This window comes from Triticum dicoccoides, chromosome 6B (genome assembly GCF_002162155.2).
Source record: "Triticum dicoccoides isolate Atlit2015 ecotype Zavitan chromosome 6B, WEW_v2.0, whole genome shotgun sequence".
Taxonomy (NCBI): Eukaryota; Viridiplantae; Streptophyta; class Magnoliopsida; order Poales; family Poaceae; genus Triticum; species Triticum dicoccoides.
The window spans coordinates 251,218,757-251,226,425 of NC_041391.1; positions in this window are offsets into that span (position 1 = coordinate 251,218,757).

Here is a 7,669-nt window from a genome sequence, read left to right on the forward strand (position 1 = left end):
CCGCTCGTACTAAACTGCTCATTTCACTGCTGCTACATACAACAATACTACTGCAAAAATTCCATACACACGAACACATAAAGGGAAAAGAAAGAGGTAGGCGTCTCGTGCTTGCTACAAGTTTGAAGGTGAGATTCATGGCTCTCCTCTAGCCCCTAGTTTGGCCATTGTGGTACAGGCCAGAGAGCTTTCTTCTTCCTTCTCTCTTAATACTCTAGCCCTTGGTACGACCAACGCGGTACAAACCAAAGAGCACGCTTCATCTCCTCAAAATTCTTGCCCTTGGTTCAGCCATCGCAGTACAAATCAAGGTGCTTGTTTCATCTACCTCAAATTTTCGTCCTTGGTTCAGCCATCGTGGTACAAACCAAGGAGCTTACATCCATCTCAAATTTTTGTTCTTGGTTCGGCCATCGCGGTACGAGCCAAGGAGCAAGCATGTTTCTTTTACATGTTGCATGTGCTTCATCGTAATGATTTCCTTCTTGGTTTGGTCCCTATATGTGGATACAAATCAAGAGAGTATCATAGGTACGAAAACCTCATAAAAATTGTCTTGCTTTGGCCATCATAAACGAAATTGGTATGACTAAGTTGGAGCCAAATTACAAATGAATTCAGAATAAAATGCTTGTCTGGTTGCGCTATAGACATTATATGTTATGCTAGTTGTAATACAGACAAGAATATACGAAAACTTTCCTTCACTTGGTTACGCTGCACTTGGGCATTATCTTAATGCTACTCGGTATTAGTAGTAATACAAGCAAGGCAAAAGTTAATTAAAAATGTGTTCTTGCAACACACGCAAAGACCAAAATCATGCAAGATGTATTATAAAACATGTTGCATTAATAAAACCAATCTTACTTGGTTATGCTACATGTGGACATTACATTAGTGTTACGCGGCATAGTAGTAATACAAGCAAGATAAAACTAAATGAAATGTCCAAGTCATACATTTCAACCAAACTCACATAAAAGTATGTCATAAAATGCTCCTACGCTATAAGAGCCTAAACTACCAACATCATCAAAATTGCACGACATAAACGAATTTTACTTGGTTACGCTACACGCGGACACGAACTTCGTGTTACGTGGTGTTAGTAGTAATACAAGTAAGATAAATCTAAATAAAACATGCATGCCACATATTTTGGCCAAAGTCATATAAAATATGTTACAACATGCTCGAATGCTATAAGAGCCTAAACTATTAGCATCATAAAAAATGGGACATCGTAAACCCATCTTACTTGGTTACGCTACTCGCAGACACCATAATAGTGTTACACGGCATAGTAGTATTACAAGTGAGATAAAATTAAACAAAATATCCAGACCACATATTTTGGCCAAGGTCAAATAAAATATGTCATGAAATGCTCCAGTGCTATAAGAGCCTAAACTATTAGCATCATAAAAATGGTACAGCATAAACCAATCTTACTTGGTTACGCTACCCGCGGACACCATAATAGTGTTACATGGCATAGTAGTAATACAAGTGAGATAAAACTAAACAAAATATCTGGACCACATATTTTGGCCAAAGTCAAATAAATATGTCATGAAATGCTCTAATGCTGTAAGATCATAAACTATTAGCATAATCACAAATGGATATCATGAACTCATTTTACTTGGGTTATGCTACACACGAGCGCCAATGAAATGATGCTACGTGGAGTTAGTGCTAATACCATGTAAGGTATAAATACAAACAAAAATGATAGATGTTATATGACTCATGCAATACCATAATTTCTCCACAAACCTTTAATTGGTTATGCTGCACGCAGGCATTATCTTAGTGCTACACTGTGTTAGTAGTAATACTGGTAAATCCTAGAACGCTAACAAAATCATGGCGTTGCACGTAAACAAGGGAGGAGCACACTCTGAATCTCTTTTTTTTTTCTTTTTTTCACTTTTTTGCACTTTTTTGGCCTCTTTTTTTTTGCTCTGCAACAATTTTTTAAAAAAATTCTACAAATGGTCTAAAAACTGCCTAGTCAGAATTTTCCAGACTCAGGTTTTTTTAAGTTTGGAACTATTTTTCTTTCGCGGGCGGCACGGAAGTTGGGGAGTCCAACTTGGTCATGACTCGTAGTATGACGTGATCTAGAACTCGAAAACAAAGAAACAAATACTGGACTCGGACTAAGACTGGTGGCAGAGATGAATCTAGTGGACTTAGACTAATGGCGGATATATGTTGGGGAGGTGGAACACGGACTGGTGGCGAATCTGCAATGGAGGTGGACTCGGATTGGCCTGATGGCGGTGGATAAATATGGGAGGTGGACTCGTATGGGCGGCGGATATGCGATGGTGGTATATGGCAGCGGTGATGACAATGGTGTGGCTGCGGCTATGAATATGGTGCGGTGGTGGCGTGACAACTTGTGAACAAAACTCGAAACTCTAAAGGACTAGATGCTAAAACCAGCAACCTGACACGATGATGCTGTCGAATTTCGGGATCCGGCAACCCGTGAGAGGTTCGAACACTGGGGTGCGTGCGAAGATCTCAACCTGTCCAGCCTGCCTACTCGTGATCCCCCCTAGCCTAGCGCGAAGAGCTCACAGAGACACAAAGACACAGAGATTTATACTGGTTCGGGCCACCGTTGTGGTGTAATACCCTACTCCAGTGTGGTGTGGTGGATTGCCTCGAGGGGCTATGGAAGAACTAGTACAAGGATGAACAAGCCTCAGGAGGTGAGGTGTTCTTGAGCTGGTGTGGTGCTCTACTTGCTCTGGGTTTCGGTCCATCTCTATGGTGGTGGCTAAGTCCTATATATAGTGCCTTGGTCCTCTTCCCAAATATGAGCAAGAAGGGATTCCACAACGGCGGGATTTGAAAGGGGACAAGCAGTACAGTCTATTCTGAAAAAAGTAGTCTTCGCCTGTGAAAAGCCTCTGGCTGACGCTGCGGTGGGCTCGGCGATGACCTCCGACTTGCCGTCCTGGCGGTCTTGGTCTTGTTGCACCAGAATGGAAACCTTTGGTTGGTTCCTCGGGACTCCGCGCCTGTGGCCTGCCTCCCTTGCACTGAAGAAGAAACCTACGCTCTGTACCCGCCTGGCCTTGGTCGTCACGGCTCGCGTTAGCTGAGCCTCATGAGGTAGCTACATAGATCTCTCCGCCCCTCAGGATCCCTCTTGAGGAGGCCAACTCCTTCAGGAGTCTTGGCGTCGTCTGCCTCGCGAGGCTTGGCCCCTCGCGAGGGTCTTGCTGTGTTGTTGTCGAAGCTGGGCCGTACCAGGTCGTCGATGGAGCCACGTGGTGGGCCGCAGGCAGGCAGGGCTGGATACCCCCAAGTCCAGGACGCCGACAGATGCAACCGCAAATTCAACAAAGCAAAATACTGAAAGATTATGCAATGGCTCAGACTGGTTCAGATATGATGAACTAACCCTATTTTTTGGCTTTTTTGTGGAGTGTAGGTAGGAAGAACAGATGCAAACTAGACTACAAAAAACTGGTAAAATATCACCAAGCAACCTAGAAATCTGATACCACTTGATAGAGGCAAAGGTGTTCCGTCTTCTGATGAGATGATGATTTATCGTTTTCGGAGGAGTAGACTTTGACGATCCGACCACGAACATGCGAGGGTGTCGTGCCTTATCAATTGCTAAACCAACCCTGAGAGGTTATTGACCACGCCGAAGCACGATCAACCTGACCACGAGGGTCTATTTCCTGCAAGCAAACGAAGAAAAAGCAAGAAACTGAGATTGCAATCTAGATATTGCGAATATAAGATGAAAGCTTTATTGATCAAGGTGGGGTTCTGTGACGTCTTTGGTCTGGTCGTTGAACACAAACAAAGTACGCGAAGTTGCAGCTGTGGCGAACGTTTAATCCAAACAAAACCGAAAGTCTAAACGACGCCCTAAGAGTTGTATATATGGAGGAATAGGGATGGGGATTTCATGACCCCTTGGATGAGGGGTCCGAAACCAACACTAATTTTGTTTTCCCACACATACAGACTCTAAAAACAGCAGGAAGTTGTATTTCAAAATTACATGGGCTTGGCCAAAAAATAAGGTGGCGGAGCACCTAAAATAATCTATGGATGAAATTTTGAAAGGGCACCTTGTATATTTTGTCCATGTCCTTGTATGTCATCAAGGAGGCTTCAAAGTGCTAAAATCTGTAATAGAAACGTCGTTATGGTTCCCTTCGCGCGCGCCTTCATCTCCATGCCTGATCCTGCTCCAGTGTCTATCCCTCTTGTCCCTGCAAGGCCCTTCATTGGTAATCAACACAAATGTATCCAATTTAGGCAGCATTATATTCTCATGAACATTGGAATTGTTACCAAGAAACGAAAGTACCTGGTAATTCAATTGGCATGTGCGAGCTCTAGTAATTGGTCCAGTATGTATAGCAGCAGGGGTTGTGGGTGTAATAGTGGTATTGATGTCCTCATCACAAAGCTTCCAGGTTCTCCTATGTCCAAAAAAATATTCAAAAACTTTCGTGGCATTTGGACTTCATTTGATACTGATATTCTGGAAAACCAAAAACAGGCAAAAAAACAACAGCTGACACTGGACACTAAGTTAATAGGTTAGTCCCAAAAAAATGATATATAATTGCTTGTAAATGTATATAAAACGTCAAAGATTGATACTATAATAGCATGGAACAATAAAAAAATATAGAGACGTTGGAGACATATCATGTCGTTTGTTTGATGCTAGATCGGATTGGATCGCGAAGAGTACGACTACATCAGCCGCGTTATATACACTTCCGCTTTCGGTCTACAAGGATATGTAGACACACTCGCCTTCCATTACTATGCATATCCTAGATTAGATCTTGGCTGTTTGTAGGATTTTTTATTTATTTTCATGCTTTGTTTCCCATCATGTTCACCCCCTGTTTGGCAACCGACCATGTGTAACCGTAGGTACCCCAACATCTATATAAGCTGCGGGGTTTGTTCCATAGAGAGGATGGTCACAATTACAACAAACTAGCCCTAGGGATAGAACACAACTTACGATCTCGAGGTAGATCAAACTTGTACTCTATACATAATCATCAATAGAATCAAAGCAGGACGTAGAGTATTACCTCTTCGAGAGGGACTGAACCTGGGTAAATACTATCTCCTTAGTCCCCTGTTACCCATAGATCCAAGATCCACAGCTCGGGACCCCCTACCCCGAGGTTTGCCGATTTTTGTACCGACAATCGGCCTTCCTATTGACCTAGACATTGGGTTCTCCTCGCGAGGGCCTAAGAATTGTGTTCCAGTGGCCAATGATTTTTGGTTGTATTGCACATAGACCAACTGCAACTCTGAAGCTAAGTGAATAATTTGGAATAAGATGGAAGCTTAGAGAACTATTTGAAGAGACGAGATGTAGTTAAGTACCGAAGCAACTAATACAACCGAAAATGTAGGTGAGCTATTTGAAGGATTTTTTGCTTTTCAAGGAACTTGTGTCGAATAAGCACAATCCTGGTATGCTTTGTCAAGTGTCGAGGTTTGCATCCGAGCATACATAGGCATGGCCTATTAGGCAGCCCCTCGCGACCATGCACACGTCCATGAAGCTGTATTTAGCTCTGTTTGTTAGCATGTTCGTCGAGAACTACAGAAAATTCACGCTAGCCGGATGCGTCGGCTGGGTTTGTGAGTGGTTTTTTCATTGCGTGGTAGTTGTGTCATGGATTAGGTTTTTTTTGCCACGTCAGCTCCCAAGGATATAGGTCGGGCCGAGGACCCCAAAGATGAACAACCGGTAGGCCACACTAATAGGGCCTTAGAGCGCTAAAGTGGATATCTCCCGAAGACTTGGCGCATAATCCAAGACTTAGGTCGTCTGCGAACGTTTATCCTTAGATGTAATTGACCTATGGAAACCCTAGGTACCCCGATATCTATATAAGCTGAGGGGTTATACCATCGACAACAACTCTCATACAAACATGATCTCATGGTAGAGCAACATGTGCTATGTGCTCCCTCAATCAATACAATCAAAGCATGATATAGGGTATTATCTCTTTGAGAGAGCCCGAACATGGGTAAAACTCATGTCTCTGCTACCATCGCATCAAGGCTACCATCTCGGGATCCCCTATCAAATCGCGAGGGATGAGAGAGGTTACCTCAAGTGAGGAAAATGTTCCTGATTCACCGGGCAAATGACACCAATTTGCGAGGGCTTTGAGTGGGGTTTGCATGGGAGAGAGAAAGGTGGAAGGGCATTAGCTCTCGAGGAAGAAGATTGCGGGGGCTCCCACTCACCCCTTCAGGGTTCTACCATCGCCATACTTGGCGGTAAGGTATAAAGGGCTACGACCTTTGACTACAGTGGTAGGCAGTTTGCCACGTCGGCGCGATCCGGGACGGCACAGAAACATTGACCAGGGCCTTACAACCGTTGACCCTAACGGTACCGCATGTAAACCTATCGCCAACCGCATTGGCGGTACCCAATATGGTCACATCTAGGCAAAAATTTAAACCAATATCAAATCATGATAATCTTTCATCAAGGGGTTAAAACCGTGATTTTGGGCCCGCGGGGATACATGTCGGGTAGTTGCTTCGTTCCATTATTTTTCATGGCACATCTATGTCCCGTTTGATGCGAGACAATAGGAAGTCTCGCCTCAAGCGACTGTCTGATTGGGCTGGGCCAGCGCGGGCCTAAGGCCTTCAACTTTTTTTTCTTTTGTTTATTTCACTTTTAGTTCGTTTTTTGCTTTATGTTTACCTTTTCTTGTATTTCAAAATATTTCGAATATATGTATATATATATTATATATAAAAATCACTTTACATATAAAAGTTTAAAATGCTAATCGAACATCTGAGAAATGTCAAACATGTATAGAAAAATGTTTCTATTGTATATGAATAATGTACAATGTTTATGCAGAAAGTAGACAAGATTTAAAAAAAATTTGTTAATCATGTATTTGGGAAATGTTAAACATTTATATAAGAAATGTTCCTGATGTATACAGAAAAATGTACAATGTTTATGACAAAAGTAGACATAAAAATATATGTTTTATAAAAAATTTATTCATGTATTTGAAGAACTTTAAACATGTATAAGAAAATGTACAATGTATATGAAAAAAGGAGAAGAAAAGTAATTTTTTTCAAAAATGTTAATCATGTAGTTGGAAAATGTTAAACGCGTATGTAGAAAATGTTCCTAATGCATGCAAAAAATATACAATTTATATGGGAAAATCAGACATTAAAAAGTGTTTTGAAATATGTTAATCATGTATTTGGAAAATGTTACACATGTATATATAAAATGTTCCCGATGTATAAAAAATGTATAATATTTATGGAAAAAGTATACATAAAAATATTGGTTCTAAACATTTTAAATTATGTTAAAGAAATGTCAAAAGTTTATGTAAAAATGTTCCTGCAGTATAAAAAACGAAAACCATGTATGGAAAAAATTATACGTCAAAATATAAATTTTCAAAAATGTTAACCATATATTTTGAAAATATTAAACATGTATATATAAATGTTTTTAATGTATATAAAAAATGTTGGTTGTGTATGTAAAAAGGATGACGTCAAAAGATAGGAAAGCGAACAAACCAGTAAAAACCGAGATAAGGGAAAACCGAAACAAAAAAAATGAAAGAAA